Genomic DNA, 23495 nt, shown 5'->3' on the forward strand with positions numbered 1-23495 from the left:
ATTTATAAAAGCAAACAAAACTAAGTAAATATTAAACACCAAAGAGCTTATAAAAATTATAGTACATCCATATAATGAAATAGAACACCTGGAAACAAGTACATATGACAGCACGTGTATATTCATGTTAGTTCCATGTGTAAACAGATATTACTATACCATATTTACATGGAAATTCCAAATTTTTATCAAAATATTTTATAGTAGATACTTGAGAAATAAATGCACATATAAACATCAGAATTAAAACAGAAATCATCCCTGGATAATACGAACAGAAAAAATTCTGATTTTTGTTTGGTGTAGTTTTAGGGATTTTTCAAATTTTCTCACAATAGAAGAGAATATTTACATAATCACAAAAACAAAATACCTATAACACAAATGCATTCCTAAGAAGGAAGAGAAGTCTGCTGTCTTTATACAAACCACAGCTTTTAAAAAGCAAGACCAAGTCTGGGTGCTATATTTACTCAAACACATAGCATAATTCCTACACCACTCTTCCTAAAACTTCACATGAAGTTTAGAAAGACAGTTCAGAATTTCAGGACCAAGGCTCTACAGGGATAAACCACATCTGTTGATTTTTTCCATTAAAACAAAATTCAACCTGAAATGTTCATTTATGCCTTCCCTTTAAAATAGCTTAGTTTGAGAGCCTCTGGGAAAGTTAAGGCCTAAAAGGCCCAGTGTGTTTGCTCTGATGGCTGAGCCATGATACATTGACTCCCATGGTAACTTGGAACAATACAGAGATCTGAATTGTTCTTTAGCCAAGACATGTAATGGTAAAATTTCTACACAAAGTTGACCATTGCTTGCAGACATAAGGAGAAGAAGTATGGATATTGCAATGCAAAGTAATGGAGAAGATAAAATAATAGTTTTGCCAATTTGTCTCCTCCGAATCCTTTCCACACGATCCATAATTCACCTCTATCTCAACAATTTTGTATAAAGCTTATTTCTTACACCGTTATTTCTTATACTTAAGAAACAACGTAAAAGGAGAAAGTACTGAATTCATTTTAGATTTTTTATTGTAAAAATATTTTATCTTTACTGATACTTGCAAAGCAACTTTTTTATTTAGAAATAAAATCAAGAATAAAAAGAACTATTAAACGCAAAATGCAAGAATTACAAATATTAACTCACTTAAACAGTTCTTTTGATGTGTGCATGCTAACACATGTTGAAATTTCGTCTATATTTTCATACACAGTAACTCTCTAACTCAAACATGTGATCTTTAAATTAATTTGCTAAAATGATATATAAGAAAACTATGAAATTTACAGGAAGATGGTACAAAATAAAATTTAGGCAAACGGATAATATGCAAATACTTTTTTTTCTGTTAGTAGGTACCTTTTCATTATGTAAAAGACTAAAATCAAGAAATTATTTTTAAATACCATCAAAGAGGGAAAACAATGATAAAACCCTCTCATTAAAAGAAGACGGTTTATCTTCCGAAGGTACAAGAAATAAAACCCTGTGCTAAATGCTGCAGGGTATGCACCTCACAGCACGGAGCCCTGGCTTCCTTGTGCGCTCACAAGGAAGTTTCCATTTCTTCAGTGCGATTACAGCTTTACAGCCTACTGGAGCCACACAAAGGGGGAGGGAGAATGAAGGTGAGAAGATAGTTATTGCTCTACAAATTACTTGGGATGCCTAGAGCACATTATTTCACCTTGTGTAGAAAAAAAGAACAAAGATAATGTAACATTGTGTATCAACTACACTCAAATTAAAAAAATAAAAAGGAATGAGGGAAGGAGCTTATGTATTTCCAGTAAATTAATTTTTCCCCCATGGTAGAGAAAGGAGAGCATGAAGACCCCGACTTTATTTTGGAAGATAAATATGTTTTCAGGCAATTGCAGATACAGGTGGATTCCCTTGCAGCCAACTCACGTAAGGCCTGTGGGTATCTGAGCATTTGGTTTAGAGATGAAAATGCCATGCCGAGGTTTGTCTTTGCTCTATAGGAATCTCGGAGATTTGTCTTTGCACTATAGGAATCTCTCAAGTTGGCAGAAGAAAATAAACACAGTATCCAACTTGAAGTTCCTGCTCCTCCTATAAAACTTAGAACAAACAGGCTGGAACCCTACAGCTGCTGGTGACTCAGACCCACAAAGGAGACAACTTCAAAAGCAGTCTCTCTGTTCTCCTTTTCTCTCCATCAGCAGCAAATTGATTAGACTGCTCGCCCATTGTCCAAAGCATTCCAGACTCTAGGGGCCTGACATAGCCTTTGTGTGCAGGAGAAGGCTGAGGTTCCCACAAAGAGAGAGACAGAAAGGTCACAGTTGAGTGGTGATTATGGATCTCATTGGAAACAATCAAAAAAATGACAGAGAAAAAGAAATTCATGCAAATTCAACGGGGTAATCTGTGCAACTATTACTAATTGATTCATTTTTATCATTCCAGACCTTTATGTAGGTCTCTCATATGTGTGTATTATACATGTATACACACACATACATATATATACACAAATACACATTTATGTATACATACATATATGCTACACACAAGTTGCTATACATATTTGCTATTTATTTTTACAAAAAATGTCTATTATTCACACATATATACACATATATATACACATAAACACCCCATCCATAATGGTAGAGAAGTTAAAAAATTAAAATGCACAATAGAAAGGAAAAAAAGTGCCTCAAAACAGGTAACTAGCAAGAAAGCTAATTGTTAAAAGATTCTAAGATAGGTGAGTCATGTGAAATTATAAAGTTTAGTGACAAATAGCCCAAGGATAGAATTGCAGTCAAAGATGAATGATTCAACTTGGCAATACTTTGTTAACCAGAGCTTTTAGATGAAACAATGATTAAAGTGTAATCATGTGTCTCCTTTAATCTTATTTTTTAAACACCTTGCCACTTTCCTAGCATAAAGGAGGTGTTTAACTTTAGTTGAATTATGTATTTCTCATATTCTATATGTGAATGTTAGTATAGTGACCACGATCAGATTTTTAAAAGTTATTACATAAGACTTTCTGTGCCAGCAGTTATGTGTATTATATCATCCATGAATTATGCACCTTTTATCTTTCTTCTTTCAGGATGCTAAATTCCATCATAATCATCTTTAGGCAACTGGGAACAGTCTGTTCTCTGGCTGGGATTATGAATGGTCATATATATTCTGAAGAATGAATGAAGATCAAGTTTCTTAAAGCTGGACTATAAAATCTCCACAAAAATCATCATTCTCATTACAGTTTTGTTTTGGTTTTTTTTTTTTTTTTTTTTTTTGGCCATGTGGGGAGTCTGCACAGTAACTGGATTTCTCAAATGTTCCATGAATTTCACTTCAAATAAAAAGAAGAAAGATGACATCTTTCTAGATGGTGTAAAACTAGCTACTTCTCACATATTTTTTTTTAACATGAACATTTCAAACACAAGATAAAAAAGGATGTCCGAGGCCTGTACTGATGAGGCCATAGATGCCCTAGCAAATAGGACTCTGAGGTCTACACTACATGATTGAACAAGGCTGCCTTTGTACTTGACATGAAATGCAGATTATCTTCTGCTTCTACTGCCACTTTCTTTCCTTCTATTCATAAGTTTCTATTACCTGCTGGACTATTGTGTTACTATTCATAACACACAGTTCTTTGTACGGAAAAACCATCCACAAAATAAACAGCCCTTTATCCCACTGTTGCAAAACCTGTTTTGAGAACTAAATACATTGCTTCCCAAAATGTTTTATCAGGGATTTTACCAGGGTGGTATCAGAAGAAATGAAATGTGATAAGGAAAAAGAACATTCTTATTCTTTTGATCCTTTGCATTCCGTGAGTATCAATCATTACTGGCTTTTCCAGGGCCATCTAGGCATGTTTTCCATTCATCCTTGTAAATTCTGACAATTGTGACCTACAAACTTGGGGGAAACTGGGGGTCCAAGAGAAGCAATCTGTCATCTTATTATGAGATTTCAGGTGAAAAAGTATGTTGTGAAACAAAAATATACTTATTAATATTTTCTTCTTTTGGATAACAATTTCAGACTACTTGGTTGTCATCTGGTCAGCTATTCTTTGCAAAACGTACGTCATTCTGTCTGCTGAGTTCATTCTGTTCTCAAGTGTCGTTTGACTCCAAAGAGTGGGTGGCTCTGCTGATTAGTGTTACCTAAAAAGATAACCTTTCTTCAGAGATCCAATGTTAAAAGCAGATGTATACAATAAAATCATGTAATAAATGAGCTATTAAATGAGAATGGCCTGTTTCTTCACCAACATTGCTAACTGTCTAACATTGAAACAGTCTTGTGCATGAAAACATGAAAATTAGAAGGCAACTGAGTGTCTTTTGCTCAGAGTCTGAAAATTTAACTAAATAGACTGTAAGCAAAGTATCTATATGTGCAAAGGAACCTTCCTATAGTTACCAACATGAAATTAACTCAGGGTAATGCCTCAAATTGTATTCCTTTTGTTAATATTGGTCATACTTAATATAGATTTTTTTTAAAAAGTTCTCAATAACAGAGATAGAGTTTAGCATAAATACCATCACGCCTAAATACACATATTTTTCAGCTTTACAGTAATAGATAATCTTGAGTGACTGCTCTCAGTCTTAAAACAGGGATTCTCAAAGTGTGGTCCAGAGAACCGCTGGGGGTTCCTGAAACCCTTTCAACAGGTCTATGATATCAAAACTATTTTATAATAATACTAAGATAATACACTCTGGTTTGCACTCATTTTCTCATGAGTGCAGAGTGAACTATTACAGAGGCTACATGTGATATTACAATAGAAATAGATATGCGATTCCAGCTAGCATTTGCAAATCAGACATTAAAGAGATTTGCAAAAATGCAAAACAAGACTACTCTCACCATTAATTATTTTTGTTTCAGAAAACATTTTTATAAAAACTTTCTATTTACACTAACATATAATAGGTTCATTATTGCTATTTTAAATATTTTAAGTGCCTCAATTTTCATTCTAACATAGAAAATATTAATAGATATAAACTACATTCAAAACTCTATTGAGAGCCCTCAACAGTTTTTACCAGTGTTTCAGAAATTCTGCCTTAAAACATAGTTGGCCTTTATGACACGTTTCTTTCATAAATTTGTTAAGTTAAAAGGAATACTGAAAGTAGTTACCAGACCTGCGATTTCCTTTGTATCTCTATTTTTTTTATGTACAGCAATGTAGTCACTGAGTAGGGATTCAGTCAATACTCATTAACTGATTGACAGGCGATGTTTCAAGTGGAGAGAAGAGTAGAGACAATATAGGTTTCTAGAAGCTTCATAACTGCAATACTTCCCTTGCTGGAAATGTCATTAAATTCTATCAGGTTTCTTCCAATCAGATTTTCCCTGAAAATGTGACAAATTATTTAGAAAATTAATACTCTAAGCACTGCGAAAGATGATGAGACTGTTAGATCCAAACGTCACGAAAGATATTGTCTGTGTGAACGTGCATTTTTATTTATTCAAGAAGGTCTCTGTTTTCTCCCTAGAAATGCTGCGGTGGAGCTACTTGTCAAGTGACCTTGTAATGTTTAATATTATTCCACCAATATATGAAGATTAGGGCTGTTCTTACAACCAACCCCAGAAACTAACAGCATTTTACGGCTCTTCCCCCTAATTCTGAGTCATTCTTGCTCCAATACTGGATCTGACACTTCTCATTTGAACTAAAACAAAAACAAAAAAAACTTATGAATTGAGACTGTTAAGTAGATTGGACATTTTCTTAGATACTCCAGGGATGAGAACTGCTCAACACTGAATTCGTTTTCCCAGACTTGGGTGTAGGTTCCTTTCTTTCCATTACTAATAGCTAATTGTTAGCATTTTGACTTCCAAGTTAGTCTCAAATGTCATCTTGATGTCATAAAATAAGTCTAAAGGAATCCTTTCCTTACAGGCTGAAAAAAAGAGTAAGGCAAAGCAAAGCACCATTTCCCATTTGGGGGCTGGTCATTAATTGTGCCATCTTGTTTGCTGTTGCTCTAGAAGGAAAGAAGTTTCTCATCAGCTGGGTAACACAAAGTTTGGTAGGTCAGAGTTCAGTCCCACCAGATAAATTCAGTCATTAAATGATCCAAGTGTAGGATGACATTCCCTCCATTCAACACAACTCTAATAAAACCTTCATCTTTTTAAACAAGTGCGGGATGGTGTGATAAGCAGAAACAGCTCAAGCTATCAAGTTAGAAAAGTCTGTATTTCAGTCCCAGCTTTGGTATTTACTGACTATGTGATAATGACAATTTTAACCATTCTGAGCCCCAGTTTCCTGTCTGCAAAATACGAATAGCAATGTCTACCTGAAGGAGACTATATGGAAAACTTCTAGCCTATTAAATGTCACAGGGCAGACAGCTAATAAATAGCAATTATTATACAGCTAAGAAGGTATTTTTCATTGTCATTTTACCTTAGAGTATATATTGGGTATATAACGTTTAAAGAAAGATGGAGGGGACAGATTAAATTTGACTAAGAAGTCCAAGAACCTGATGGGACAAATGAGATCAAGAATTGACTCCTACTTTTAAAGAGAAAAGGGTTTTGAATTCATTCAGATAGACTATGTTAAATAATGTTATATGTTTAGACCATACATGTAGGGGGTTTATAACAGGAAACATATCTTGGGAAAACCAATATCCAATAGCAGTCATGAAATCATGCCTAATTTATGAAAAATGTTTGAGTTCATCTCGAGGTACTAAGAAGAAGTAAATACAAAACCCAATTACTACTACCTTGAGAGTTTTCTTGGCTGGAGGACAGGAGTGAGGTAGGCATAGGAAACACTGGATTTCATGTTAATTTGGATACATGGACACTTGAGTGTTAGGATTTAGAACCCTGGTGGGCATCTCAGTTAGAAAGGAATATCCAATAAGTAGGTAAGTAATCTTTTAGCAATCTTAGATTAAATCAGTACAGCTCTCATTCTTCCTTGGACCTAATTTGAGAGGAGTATATAGAGAAGCAGTATGAAAGTGGAAATATACATGTCCAAGCTTCTTGGTGCTAGGAAAGTTACTGTTTGGTATTGTGACTAGAGATTGTAGACACGCTCATGATTACTTAAGTATTTGTCTGTCAAATGAGGTTTCATTGAAAGTTACTGAAAACATAGAAATTATTCTATAAGCCTATCTCTAATAATGTGGTATTTTTAAAAACCTAAGAGTTGTATCAAGACCAGTTTATTAAATAGTTCTAGACTAGGTCTATGAGCAATCTCCATAGTTTAACCCTCAAAACCATAATTTATTCATATTCTTACTAATGACTATCACTATCAAAAGTTGAAAGAGTTCTCAGGATGTTGTACTCTATCACAGAATGTTCAAACCCTCGTTACCACTTTATGTTAGCCTAGATTCCCTAGCTTTAGGGGATCTTGAAAAAAAATGAAATTTTCTACACCTTTACTTCAAATTCTTCCTCCGTGAATGTCATATTCACCCCTTCTCCAGGCTAACACCATAAAAATGCATTTCTACGTAGGTTCCCCCAGATCCTGTCAGCTCATATTACATAGGTACTGCAATTCCTTTGGAGTATAGGCTATTTCTTAATGGCAAAGGACTTATACTTCCCTGCTTAGGCTGTTCTAAGGCTTGGTTTTTGTTACAGGGCCAGGAACAATGAGTGGTGGTGGTAATGTGTCCTGTGGAAAGCAAACATCATCTTAGAATGTATCTGAGAACAAAAATTTGTTATAAGCAATGAGACTCTGATAACGAGCAAAGGACTTCTTCTACCAGACAGGAGGTTCAGCAGACTGAGTTTGGGTTCAAGCTTCTCAAACTCACCCACTAAAACATCACTATCCAGGTGTCAGAATTCCAGCCCTTCTCCATTAGAACCCTGTTGTTGAAAGAAGATTTACTGAGAATTTAGTCTCCCTTTTGGTATATAACCAAACCCTAGGACTGATGTTGAGCAATTTTGCCCTGTGGCTTCAGGAAATAAAAATCTCTTTTGTAGCTGCCATTAGAGGCCTCCTGGCTTTACAACAGTACTTTTCAGTTTGCAATTAACTGCACTATACCTGTCATTTTCCTTTCAGAGTCAGCTGTGACATTAAAAGCCGTTACCCTATTTTATTACCCTTATAATTACCATTGTCCTGTAACAATCAAGTACCACAAGTACTTGATGTCTAAATGCCTTTCCTGTAACTATACTTCTTCCAAATTAACAACATTAAAGTTTGAGGTGATTGTGATGCCACTAAATGTCAGAAGTTAATATCACACCACTATCACCAGCCAAGGTTCTTTACTCCTTTTACACAGATAACCATTTTATTTCTAAATCTTGTCATAAGGGTTTGCATTCTAGAACCACTCTGGTTTCCTTGAAAAGAGACCTTGTGGCAAGGATTAACTATTAGACATTTATTTGAAGGTAGAGTCCGAGGGAAAAAAAAGAGAGAAACAGGAAATGAAACAGTGTGATTTATATATTCATTGGTCTTGCTTAACGAGAAGTTCTTCATATGCACATGCCTATCTTCATGAGAAATCCATTCAAAAAATGAATAGAGAAATTGTGCTTTTAAAAGTTCCATTAAGGGGCACCTGGGTGGCTCAGTCGGTTAAGTGTCCGACTTCGGCTCAGGTCATGATCTCACGGTTTGTGAGTTCGAGCTCCGCATCGGGCTCTGTGCTGACAGCCTGGAGCCTGCTTCGCATTCTGTGTCTCCCTCTCTCTCTGCCCCTTCCCTGCTCATGCTCTGTCTCTCTCTGTCTCAAAAATAAATAAACATTAAAAAAAATTAAAAAAAAAAGAAAGTTCCATTAAAGGGAGCAAAAGAAAGATAATATTTCTACTCAGTTTCTTCTCATCTTCTGTCTTCCAATTGGTCAAAGTTCTCTCCAATTGGATTTAATTCCGTAATAGTCTTGGGTCATATATTCCAGCACCTTCAGTTGGAATATATCTATTTGGAAGAAAAAGAGCCATGCCTTATCATGTGATGTTTTATCCAAGTTCAGAAGTCAGGAGAGCTATCAGACTCAAGATGCTATTGGTTTCAGATGGCAAAAACATTTGCCAAACACAAGGAGTTGGTCATTCTGGTAATTGCTGGGGTGAAGTATTTCACCTGAAGCTCCAGGAGACAGATGAGCCAAGAAAATCTGAAAAAGTACATAGTATATACATGCTATCTGATGCATGAGTTTTTGAAAAAGTGAAGAATTTAAAAGGCAGAAACAACAGCTATTAAGGAAGGCTTTTCATGCCTAATATTTGAGACCACTTCTAGTTTCAAAGTGACTAACACTTGATGACAATCATCAACTATTCCAATAAGGATTTAGTAAAGTAGAGAAGCAGAGAGTCGTGTAGTGAAGCCTCCTGCCCACTTTGCAGACTGTTAGAAAAGAGACGTTCACTCATGTGTTAAGAGTAAAGACCATATTATAGAACAATAAGATTAAAACAAAATGCTTGGAAATATAGTTCAGGTTTCTTAGTTTGAGTGAAGCAATTCACAGTCTGGCAGTTCAACCATAGGTAATGCTTGCTAATATCTTTCAGTGACTAAGTGATGGGTCATAGAAGGCAGAACTTGCTCAGAACAAGAGGAAGAAGAGAAAAGAGCAGAAAGGTGATAAAAGCCACCAGCTAGCAAAGGCTGTGCTCATGCACCACAGCAATGCTTTTCAAATTTTACTGTGCATACAAATAATATAAAGATCTTATTAAGATACAGGATCTGATTCTGTAGTCTTGGGGTGGGACCTGAGATTCTGTAGTTCTAAAATTTTTCCAGGTGATAACAATACTAATGGTCTCAAGATCATTTAGTAATATTAAAAAATACTATGTAATATTAATAATTATAGGGGATACCTAAAACTACAGGGGACATTCTGAGAACCTTAATTATTTCCAGAAAACAAGGAGTAAGGGCTATTTTGCAGTCTGATAAAGGGCAGGTTTCTGAGATAGCATCCCAAAATGGACAAAACCAACCTGTTACCAGAGTGTGGATGAGAGGCATGGCAGACAGATCATAGTCAAAATAAAAAATGATCTATGCTATCGGAAAGGCCAGTTAAAGGGAATCTAGTGCAAGTGGAGAAATTAAAACAGGTCTTGAATAATGAGCCGCTCTCAGCAATGTCCTAGTAGGTTCATGCCAAATGGGACTGCAGCCCCTACTTCCAAGTAGAAGCAGAGACGTGAGTGGCTGCAGAGATGGGAGGAATGTGGGTCACAGTATGTCTGGTTTATTGGTCACAAGTGGCTGTTGTTGTAAAATCACTTAAATACAAAAACTTAATCCATACCCCATCATGGAAATTAAAGAGATGAAAATTATGTCCTTTGAGTAAAATAGGAAGTCTCTCAGTTCTTTGATTATCTTGCTAGAATCCCCTGGCATCCTTGAGACCTCCAGAAAAGTGAAAAACACTGTCAAACTTATGAACCCATATCCTAAAAACTGTGTGTACGTGAGCATGTATGCATGTGTGTGCATGTGTGTGAGTGCCAAGGATGGAGGTTTATTGATCGTAATAAACCTCAACTCCATTGAAACACTTGCCTACTGCTTTGTGTAGCAGGTGTGTGCAGAAACTTATATGAGAATAAGAGCAGAAAAGATGTAATCCTTCTACTTTCCATTTGCTTTTTGAAGACAAACCCAACTTAATCTTCTAAATTAAATGCATAAAATTGTGTTCCCAAGAATTTTTCAACACTTCAAGAGTAAAAGAATAAAACTTGAAGGGATGCTATGAATTGAGACTACGGATTCCCCCACCCCCGCCCCATATACACAGCATATGGTCTTAAAATCTATCTTTAAGATCCCTAACACCCAAGACACTTTAAGTGAGTCTCCAAAGATTGTAAACTGTCATTTGTGCTTTTTAAGATCATATTAACAACCTCTTGATAAAAATCATCACACAGAATGCCTAAGTTCACATGTTCCACTCAGTGTGCAGAAATGGGATGACAGTTCCTGAAGATTTCTAGAACAATTCTAGTACAAGTCTTATGTATAGGATTAATGCAACTATCTTGAATAACAATCTCTGAATTTAATAACTTATCAGACAATAACACCAAAGTTTGCATCTCTAAACTAGACATGTCTCTTGATCTTCAAACTATACTTTAGTGAGATATTTTCTCCTGGCTAGCCTATGAGCACCTCAAACTCAACACATGCAATGTTATAGTCAAAATCTCATTCCCTACCACTGAAACTTGTTTTCTCTTTTCTTTTCTTAATGCATTTTGGTTAGTGTCAACGTCATGGACCCAAGGATCCAAAACCTAAAATCAAGGACTCTACGTTCTTGGATTAGGGTCAACATGGCAAAGAAGTGGGGCAGAGGGGGTCAAAGTTCTCTCATCCCTCAAATACAGCAGTAGTGAGGCCAGAAGAGTGGAAATTCCAGGAATCCAGACCATGGAGTGACAGAAACATCTCCAGGGGCCCATTGGAGGACAACTTGGTAGGCCATAGACATTTTGAATCTACTCTTTTTACACCTCTTCTGTATCTCCTTCTTTATTCTCCCCTCTCTCTCTCTCCACCTGGATTAAGCCATATAGTTTCTCTGATTCTCTTTCTGGTCAAAAACCATGAAGCCAAGAAAAAGACAAAAATATACTACACCACGAGCGAACAATTAGAGAACTAAGTGATTCACTGAAACATAATAATATCCATATGATAGGAATTATAAAAGAAGAAGAGACAGAGACAGGGGCAGAAGATGTACTTGAACAAATTATAACTGAGAACTTCCCTAATTTGGGGAAGGAGGCAGACATCCAAATCCAGCAGGTACAGAGTACTCCCTTCTTATTTAACAAGAATAGGTCTTCTGCATGGCATATCATAGTGAAACTTGCAAAACACAAAGTTAAAGAGAGAATTCTGAAAGCAGCTAGGGACAAACAGGACTTAACCCACAAGGGTAGACAGATAAGGGTACTGGGAGATCTGTCCATTGAAACTTGGCAGGCCAGAAAGGAATGAGAGGAAATATTCCATGTGCTAAATAGGAAAAATATGCAGCCAAGAACCCTTTATCTAGCAAAGCTGTCATTCAGAATAGAAGGGGAGATAAAGGCTTTCCCATACAAACCAAAACTGAAGGAGTTCATGACCACTAAACCAACCCTTCAAGAGATCCTAAGGGGGACTCTGTGAGTGGAACACTGCAAAGACTACACAGGACCAGAAACAGCACCACAAGCATGAAACCTACAGGTAACACCAGGTAACACAATGACACTAAATCCATATCTTTCAATAATAATTCTAAATGTAACTGGATTAAATGCTCCAATCAAAAGACACAGGGTATCAGAATGGATAAAAAAAAGAAGAGAAAAAACAATATCCATCTATATCCTGTCTATAAGAGTCAATTTAGACCTGAGAACACCTGCAGATTGAAAGTAAGGGGGTGGAGAACCATCTATCGTACTACTGGAAGTCAAAAGAAAGCTGGAGTAGCCATACTTTTATCAGACAAAATAGATTTTAAACCAAAGACTGTAACAAGAGATGAAGAAGGGCATTATATCATAATCACAGGGTCCATCCATCAATAAGAGCTAACAATTGTAAATGTTTACGCCCCCAACTTGAAAGAACCCAAATATATATAAATCAATTAACACAAACATAAGAAATCTTATTGGTAAGAATATGGTAACTTCAGGAGACTTTAATGACATGACAGTCCAATCCCTTTGGGATGCAGCAAAGGCAGTCAGTCTTAAGGAGAAAATACATTGCAATCCAGGTCTATCTCAAGGAACAAAAATAAAGCTCAAATACAGAATTTAACAGGACACCTAAAGGAACGAGAAGCAGAACAGCAAAGAATCCCCAAAGCCAACAGAAGACAAGAAATAATAAAGATTGGAGTAGAAATAAACAATATAGAATCCAAAAAAACAGTAGAACAGATCAATGAATCTAAAACCTGTTCTTTTAAATAAACAAAATTGATAAACCCCTAGTCAGTCTTCTCAAAAAGAAAAGAGAGAAAACCCAAATAGATAAAATCACAAATGAAAGAGAGATCACGACCAATATCAGAGAAATACAAAGAATTGTTAGAGAATACTATGAAAAATTATATGCCAACAAACTGGACAAAATGGACAAATTCCCAGATACCTGCATGTTACCAAAACTCAAATGGGAAGAAACAGAAAGTTCAAAAAGACCCATAAGCAGCAAATAAATTGAATCAGTTATCAAAAATCTCCCAGCAAATAAAATTCCTGGGCCAGATGGCTTCCTAGGAGAATTCTAGCAGACATTTAAAGCAGAGTTAATACCTATCCTTCTCAAGCTATTCCAAAAAATAGAAATGGAAGGAAAGCTTCCGGACTCATTCTATGAAGCCAGCATTGCCTCGATTCGCAAACCAGACAGAGACCCCACAAAAAAAGAGCATAACAGACCAATATCACAGATGAACTTGGATGCAAAAATTCTCAACAACATTCTAGCAAATCGAGTTCAATAGCATATAAAAAGAATTATTCACCATCATCAAGTGAGATTGACTCCTGGGCTGCAGGGCTGGTTCAATATTCACAAATCAATCAATGTGATACATCACATTAATAAAAGAAAGAATAAGAACCACATGATCTTGTCAATAGATGCAGAAAAAGCATTTGACAAAATACAGGATCCTTTCTTAATAAAAACCCTCAAGAAAATAGGAATAGAAAGAACATACCTAAACATCCTAAAAGCCATATATGAAAAGGCCACAGCTAATACCATCTTCAGGGGGGAAAAAACTGAGAGCTTTTGCCCTGAGATCAGGAATACAACAGGGATGTCCACTCTCAACACTGTTGTTTAACGTAGTGTTGGAAGTCCTAGCCTCAGCAGGCAGACAACAAAATGAAATAAAAGGCATCCAAATTGTCAAAGAAGAGGTCAAACTTTCACTTTTCACAGATGACATGATACTTTACAAGGAAAACACAAAAGACTCCACCAGAAAGCTGCTAGAACTAATACATGAATTCAGCAAAGTAGCAGGATACAAAATAAATGTACAGAAATCAGTTGCATTTCTGTACACCAATATGAAGCAAAATAAAATCAAGAAATCAATCTCATTTACAACTGCACTAAGAAACACAAAATACCTAGGAATAAACCAAATGAAAAATGTAAAAGATCTGCATTCTGAAAACTATAATGTAGGAAAGAAACTGAACACACAAACAAATGGGAAAACATTCATGCTCATGAATTGCAAGAGCAAATATTGTTAAAAAGACAATACTACCCAAAGCAATATACACATTCAATGCAATCCCCGTCAAAATTTCACAGGCATTCTTCACAAAGCTAGAACAAACAATCCTAAAATTTATATGGAACCACAAAAGATCCCCAATACCCAAAGTAATGTTGAATAAGAAAACCAAAGTGGGAGACATCATAATCCCATACTTTAGCCTCTACTACAAAGCAGTAATCAACAAGACAGTATGTTATTGGCACAGAAACAGACACATAGACCAATGGAATAGAATAGAGAACCCAGAATTGGACCCAAAAATGTATGGCCAAATAATCTTTGACAAAGCAGGAAACAGTATCCAATGGAAAAAAAAAAAAAAAAAGACAGTCTCTTTAGCAAATGGTGCTTAGAGAACTGGACAGCAACATGCAGAAAAATGAAACTGGACCACTTTCTTACACCATACATAAAAATCAACTCAAAATGGAAGAAAGACCTAAATGTGAGACAGGAAACCATCAAAACCCTAGAGGAGAAAGCAGCCAACAACAACCTCTTTGACCTCAGCTACAGCAACCTCTTACTTGACAAGTCTCTGAAAGCAAGGGAAATAAAAGCAAAAAATGAACTATTGGGACCTCATCAAAGGAAACTGCACTGGAAAGGAAACAATCAACAAAACTAAAAGGCAACCGACACAATGGGAGAACATACTTGCAGATAATCTATTATATAAAGGGTTAGTATCAATATCAATAAAGAACATATCAAACTCAACACCCGAAAAACAAATAATCCAGTGAAGGATGGGCAGAAGACAAGAATAGACACTTTTCCAAAGACACCCAGATGGCTAAAAGACACATGAAAAGATGCTCAATATCACTCATCATCAGGGAAATACAAATCAAAACCACATTAAGATACCACCTCACACCAGTCAGAGTGGCTAAAATGAACAACTCAGGAAACAACAGATGTTGGCAAGGATGTGGAGAAATGGGAACCCTCTTGCACTGTTGGTGGGAATGAAAACTGGTGCATCCTCTCTGGAAAACAGTGGGGAGGTTCCTCAAAAATTAAAAATAGAACTATCCTATCACCCAGAAATAGCACTACTAGGAATTTATCCGAAGGATACAGGAATGCTAATACATAGGGGAACATGCACCCCAATGTTTATAGCTGCACTCTCAACCATATCCAAATCATGGAAACAGCCCAAATGTCCACCAACTGATGAATGGATAAAGAAGATGTGGTTTATATAACAGAATACTACTTGGCAACAAGAAAGAATGAAATCCTGTCATTTGCAACAACGTGGATAGAACTGTAGGGCATTATGCTAAGTGAAATAAGTTAGTCAGAGAAAGACAGATATAATATGTTTTCACTCATATGTGGAACTTGAGAAACTTGAGAAACACAAGACCCTGGGAGAAGGGAAAGGGAAAAATAGTTTCAAACAGAGAGAGAGGCAAACCACAAGAGACTTTTAAATACAAAAAACAAAATGAGGGTTGATGGGGGCGGGGGTGGAGGAGAGGGGAAAATGCGTGATGGGCATGGAGGAGGGCACTTGTTGGCATGAGCACTGGGTATTGTGTGTAAGTGATGAATCACGGTAATCTACCCCCAAAACCAAGAGCACACTGTATACGATGTATGTTACCTAACTTGACAATAAATTAAAAAAAAAAAAAATCAAGGACTCACCTTAACTTTCTTCCTTCATTTCCTACAGCCAAATCTCAAATGATTCTTTAACAAAAATTTCATACATTCAAATTTCCATTATAAGTCCTCATTATCTTCCAATCAGACTATTACAACAACTTCCTAACTAGTTTCACTACCTCTAGCCACAACCCTTTCCCGAAAGATCAGAGGTGTTCCCAGTCTCTAATTTAAATCTGATATGTCTCTCACCTGGCAATAAAATTTTACTGACTCATTTTGCCTAAGATAAAATCCAAACTTTTTAAGATGGGATGTTGGGTCTTTTGCGATTTGATTACCAATTAGACATCTGCCAGCACTCCGATAACTTTGTTCTGCACAAGTAGAGTACAGATTCCCAAATATATCATGTTCTGTGCCTTTTTATGTACTGCTCTCTTCCTGGATTGACTTTTCCTTCCTAACTCTCTGGACTGGAATGTCTGGAAATCCATATTCATTTTCAAATCTCAGCATAACCCTATCACCTATAAGAAGCCTCTTTCCCCTCTCCCTACCCCTGGAAATGTGATTAACCTCTCCTCTTCTGTGCTCTTTGTGCATTTTAGACATAATTCTGCCATTTTATTTAGTACATTCTGTAATCTGTACTATCTCCCTGGTCATTGTAATGTACAGCCAAGGAAGAGAACCAGCATTAACAGATTTGAAAGACACTACTGGAAACATATAGAGGAAAGCATTGGGTGAACAGCCTCTCTCATATGTAACAGGAAGGGAGGGCAGAGACACATAATCCCCAAACATGCACACATACACCCCATCTGTGTGCAAAGAAGTGTGATGTCTTTTCATGGGTGTTATTTCTTTTATCCTTTGTTTACCTCTGTGTAGTCTTCACTACTTGTGGGTAAGGCAGCCAGGTAGAAAAATGGAAAATCCCTTTTGCAGCATATTTTCTCTGGACAGTTGGTAGATGACAGCCTGGTTCTCAACTAAAAGTATACAAGTGGTAAACTAAGCACTGATGTGCAGTATATTTCCCAGACATGATTCAAACAGAGTTCTCTTAGAACAGAGAAGATAGGTAGTCGACCTAGAGTCCCCGTTATCTGTGTGAGTATCTAGGAGCATGAAGATAAAGTAATTTCAGTCCTTGAATCACTCTCAAATTCCTCCAAATTTTCTCCCCCTACACCTCAAAGGGAAGCCATTGATAAACCACATACCAGCTCATCTGTAATTCTTTCTCTGCTCTTACGCACAACAGAAAAAAAAAAGTTATCAAGCAGAAATACTAGTACAGTTATAACCTTAAAAAATTTTAATATCTAAAATGTTGGATATAGATCACTAAACATTTGTCCAAACCTACAGAATGTACAACACTCAGAGGGAACCATGCTGGTAACTCAGAGCTTTACCTGATTACAATTCACTGATGTAAGTTTTAGCAGGTGTTCCACCTGGTAAGAGATGCCCGTGACAGTGGAAGCTATTCAGGGGTGAGGGCAGAAAGTACCTGTGAAATCTCTGTACCTTTCCTTCATTTTTTCTGTAAAGCTGAAACTACTCCAAAAAACAAAGTCTTAATAAAAAATATTTTCCCTTCCAAATTCTAAGGTGACCATGATGAGGTGGGGGAAGGTGGTGGCGGGGGGCAGAAAAGACAGGAGAGCAAAGATAGATACAGCATGGGGAAGAGGGAAAATGGAGATTGAGAGGGAAGAAAAACTAATGTCCGAGAAAAGCCTGTTTAGAAATACATGTAAATGTCTTTACACTTCAGAAGTTTAACCCATTTAATAAAGTACTGCCAGGTTACCTTAGGTAGAATGTGTACAAATGTGAGTATGATAAAAAGTTCTGACAATATACATTCTTGAATTTTTGTGCTTCAATATCAGTGATTCTTTTACCAAAATGACACTTTTGGAGTATTTGTTTGGTGTCCAAGCAGTCTTCAGCCTGAGCAGAATTTACAGATTTGGTGATACTTTCCAAGTTAAGAGTAATTAAGGTCACAAATATGCTGAGAGAAAAAAATAAAGGGAAAAGGAGTTTCCAGGAATAAATTATTTTTCAATGGTAAAGCTTTGCAATTTAAAAGAGGAACCAGTCTACATAAATGAGATCTCCAACTGAATACAATATGTAGCCTGGTTTCAATCTTTTACTCAATACATATTTATGAGGCACCTCTAATATGACAAATGCTATTTCCAGGTTTTGGAGATACAGTGGTCAATAAGGCAGATAAAGTTCCTTTTCTCAAGAAGTTTGCATTCTAATGGAGGTAGGGAATGATTATCAACAAAGAATTTCAGGTAAGTTAAGTGTTATAAAAAATATTCTCAATAAAGAAGAAATATCAACTGTTAATTTTATTGGTGGTAGACAAAGTTTGGTATTTCCAGGATAGAAAGTTATGGGTATATGGAGACATAACAGTTTCCAGCAAGATATTTAATCAGTAATGGGTTAGGAGTTCCTTTATATCTTATAACCATATAACTTTTAATTTCTAGTTCCTGATATATATTTTTTTCTTCCAAGCAAATATTCAAAACACAGAGTCACAGAATGTTGTAGTCTACTTTGTGGGGAAAGGACAGTTTTATATCCACAATTTATTACACGGAAACCACACACACACACACACACACACACACACACACACACACACACATACACACACACACACACACACACACACACACACACGTTTCATGGTCTTCAGACAAATCTCTCCCAAGAGCCTTCTTAAAATAATCAATCAATGCATTGGGAATTTGTATTGTCAAGTAAATACAGTTGACCTAACTTGCATTAGCAAAGGTTTCAACTTGTCATTTTTAAGATATGACATCAGTTGCATCAGTTGTGGTTAAAAAGGTTAGAGCTTTTAAAACACCTGAGCATAAGGGGCACCTGGGTGGTTCAGTTGGTTAAGCATCCGACTTCCGCTCAAGTCATGATCTCATGGTTCCTAAGTTCCGACTCCCACATCAGGCTCCGTGCTGACAGTTCAGAGCCTGGAGCCTGCTTCAAATTCTGTCTTCCTCTCTCCCTGACCTTCCCCCACTGCTACTCTCTCTCTCTCTTTCTCTCAAAAATAAATATTAAAAAATTAAACAAAACAAAACAGAAACAAAAAAAACCTGAGCCTCTTATGTGGAAGCTTTATGTCCTGTGTATATATTAGAAGTGAGGAGGGGGGCAGGAGTAAGTTTTAATAGTATAGAGGGAATACTACAAAAATGTGGTCATTTCTAAATTTCCTCAGGGTGAGCTTTCAGAGAAATTCTGGAAACAATGTACTATCAAGGCTTTAATTTAGGTCCTTTTTCTTTCAATCATCTGAGAAATAAAGGTAAGACAATTACCTTCAGTGCTCACAAAATTTCATACCTGCCCTTCTGCTTAGTGTCTTAAAGACACCAGTTTTGGGGGCTCCTGGGTGGCTCAGTCAGTTAAGCATGGGACTCTTGATTTCAGCGTAGGTCATGATCTTGTGGCTTGTGAGACTGAGCTTTGAAAGAGTCCTAATTTCCAGAAAGGGTGGGAGTTCTAACAACCACTGGTTTAGAACCGGTTTATCATTAAATCACTTTGGAGAATTTCGATTTGCATAGTCAAATATCGGGTTTGATCTTTAACAGTCAAAAAAGAAAAATCCCAATAGCGTTTGCATATTTTGCTCATGTTACAAGCGGTAAAGCCCACCACCACGTAGCAAGCAATGGAAGAGAAGATGAGTACAACAGCGTGGAAGAAGGTAACTACTGATGGGAACTTGTGCGCCAGATGGCGAAGCTGTTAAAATGCAAGCCAGGGGAATGGCATGACTTTAACTATAGGGCTGTGCCCCCTTAGAATTTGCTAGAGCATGCAGTTTCAGCAAACATACTAGAAACACGAGATGTGGTAAAACACTTTCCACTTCTTATTCTCTGTAGGGAAACTGCCTGGTGAGTTGGCCACCCAGCAGTTGAAATGAGCAAACTAAATACTAATCCCAGGATTGTTACAATATTGTTTTGTACCCTTGGCATGCTGCACAAACATCTATACAACTTCATTGTTTCTTTCTCTTAAGATCCTCAACCTTTAAGCTCACAAGCAAGGGGAATGTGAGTGGGCATTCCGTAAATGCTGGTTTTGATAATGGTTGTTAAGGGAGATAATGAATGACTAAAAGGAAGGCAATTTAAATGCAGAGTGATTTGTAAATGGTGAGTACTGTAGTAGAGTCTACTTCTGAAAAGGGATTCAACAGCCAATTTTATGGGAACTATAGACTGGGGAATAATGCTACTACATCTGGAAGGTAGCCTGCCTAAGACATAATAAAGACTGGAATTTTCCTGACTTTTTCATGACCACCACCAATATTGAATTAGACATTTTCTTTTAAACACACATAGGTAATTAAGTAGGCTCTATACTAAAAATGTCCTTCTGTGAAAAAATACAATTTTACCTTATTCTTATGGTTAAGAATAAGTCTTAGTTTTTATCCCTCTAATTATCTGTTGAACAAGTGGGGAGTGGAGTACAAAAAGGCAGATAGGCAAACAAATACAATAGGAGACAGAAGTACATTGTAAAGGTGTATGCCTTCTTCGGCCACAACTTTCCATTTTTACAAACCGCACTACTGAGATAGAATTCACAGACTGTAAAACCCATCTACAGTGAGCATAGCATAACACCTACAGAAGTTAAATCATTCTGCCATATACCTGAAACTACTCCAGCATTCTGTGCCAACTCTAAACAAAGTAAAAATTCAGTGATGTTTAGTCATAGTCACAGGGTTGTACAATCACCTCCGCAGCTTGATTTTAGAACTTTTTCTTTCCCCCCTGAAGAGGCCCCCTGCCCTCTACGTCAGCCCCCTCACTCCCAGCCAGAGGCAGTGACTCAAGTGTCTTGAAAAGTTGTGTAATGGAGTCATGTCACACAAATGAAATGGTACATAATTTTTTTATGATTGGCTTATTTCACATACATACATTTTTCAAAACTTATCAACTATGTATCTGTACTTCATTCTGTTGCACTGCTGATTAACAGTCCCTACTATGGATGTATTCATAGTTGATAGAAACATGGTTTGTTGATACCTTTAACTTTTACCATTTCTGGTTCTCTTTCGAGAACTGTTAGTCCTTGTGAGTCTGATGTTCTAGCATGCTAGTCTCTCAGGTTTCATCTGACATTATCTTTATTTCACCTTCATTCTTGAAAGGTAATTTTACCAGGGCTAAGGTTTTTGACAGGTTTTGCACGGGTCTTCCCACTGCTTTCCGATCGCCACGTTTCTGATGAGAAATTAATAGCTCACGTTCTTAGAGTTCCCTTATACACGATGAGCTATCTTTTCACTTGCTTTCAAGATTTGCCTCTGTCTTTCAACATTTTGACTATTATGTATCTGATTGTGGATCTCTTTCCATTTATCCTGCTTGGAATGTGTTTGGCTTCTTAGATGTGTCGATCCATGTGATGCATGTTTTTCTTCACATATGGTAAGTTTCCAGCCATCATTTGGTTGAGTTTTCTGTCCTTTTTCCTCTTTTCTCTCCCTCTGTTACACCCGTCATGTACACTTTTGTGTACTTAATAGTGTCCCTGTTTCTCTGAGAGTGTTTTCTTTTCTCATTTTTTTCTCTCTTTTTTTTTTTTTTTCAGATTTCCTTCTCTCCGATGACCTATTTTCAGTTTGCTGATTCTTATTTCTGACCTCAAATCTACTGTGAAGCACCTCTGTGGAATTTTTCATTTTGGTTATTTTACTTTTTATCTTCAGAATTTCCACGTGTTTAAACATAATTTTTATCTCTTCATTTATACTCTGATGAGTCATTGTCATCATACCTTCCTTTAATTTCTTCAGCATTCTTTCTTTTAATCTTTGAACATAATTTTGGCAGCTGCCTTGAAGTCTGTCTGCTAAGTCTAGTATCCCACCCTTTGAAAGCAATTCTTGCCTTCTATTTTTTTCCTGTCTATGGATCACCCTTTGTTGGGTTTTGGCAGATTTTTTTTTTAATTGAAAGCTAGGTATGTTAGATCTATAGTAGCTAATCTGGATACTGGTAACTCCCTGAGGTGTCATTCTTATTGTTTGTGAAGTCATTTATTTGTTTAGTGACTTGTTGAAATACTTCTGTCAATTTTTCATTCTTTCCCAGTGTTCAGGCTCTCATATTTCTACTCAGATTTCTTTCCGTTGTTTTTATCTCTTGGCCTGGCTCTGTAACAGTCACCCTTGGGTTGTCCTGAGCTATCTATTGGCTTGGAGGCTGCTAACACACCTCTAGGAGTTCATGTTTTATTGTCACGTATTCAGTCGGGGACTAGTAACTTAGAGATCCCCATTCGGAACTCTTCCAGGAAGGAGTAGCTTGGTGTATGCACGGTTTCCCAGAATATCAGGATTAGTATGATTTTATTTTTACACCTGGCTTTCTAGTAAACTCCAGGTGAGAGTAGTTTATTGTTCTGTCTGTGTTTGGGAGAGTTTGTGTTTAAGCCCCTTATGGTAGGGAGGGTACTGCCCTGAGTTGATGGGCCCTGTGCAGCAGGGGAAATGCTTCTGGTTGGCCAACCTACTGTTGTTGCTACCGAGTGGGTGCAGTCCAGCACACATGCACAGCCTTCCTGACTCTGAGAATGGACTAGGTTCCTAAGAGCACTCCTCACAACTGTCTTTTCCTCTTTTTCTCTGGTTACTCTTTCTGTGCTGTTCTTCCCAAGATTTACATTGTTTTTAAAATCACCCTTAGGGGCACGTGGGTAGCTCAGTTGGTTAAGCCTCAGATGCTGGCTCAGGTCTTGATCTCGTGGTTCATGAATTCAAACCCTGCCTTGGGCTCTGTGCTGACAGCTCAGAGCCTGGAGCCTGCTTTGGATTCTGTGTCTCCTTCTCTTTCTGCCCCTCCTGCAATTGTCTTCTGTCTCTCAAAAATAAATGAAAACATTTAAAAAATAAATGAAAATAAACAATTTAAAATCACTCTTAAGCATAGAACTGTCCATTCTGTTCCAAAATAAAATGAATTTCCTCAGCCAGAGCCATAGCTCCTTGCTCTTATGACCTGCCTTTCCTCCTGGGCAGAATCTTCACACCATTTCACCACCACTGGGGTAAATTTCTTCATTTTCCAAGAGTGACACCCTGGTAAGTAGCCACAAGGGTGAGGGCAGGATGGCTTCCCCTTTTTGGTTTGCCCCTCCTGAAGTGGAACTCTCGCCCTACCAGTAAGGCAGGCCAAGGACAACGGGGGTCTTGGTATTTTCAGCCCACTGCTTTTAGGGTAAGCTTCTGCTTTATAAGTAGCAATCGGCTGAGAAGAAGGCAATCTGTTTCCCTCAACCATACTTGCATGGATAGAACTTCTGCAACCTGGAACTGAGATGAAGGTGAGAAATGGAAACCCTTGCCCCCACTAAGAGCTCAGGGGAATGAGGGGCTTCTCT

Source organism: Neofelis nebulosa, chromosome 4, assembly GCF_028018385.1.
Source record: "Neofelis nebulosa isolate mNeoNeb1 chromosome 4, mNeoNeb1.pri, whole genome shotgun sequence".
NCBI classification, from domain to species: Eukaryota; Metazoa; Chordata; class Mammalia; order Carnivora; family Felidae; genus Neofelis; species Neofelis nebulosa.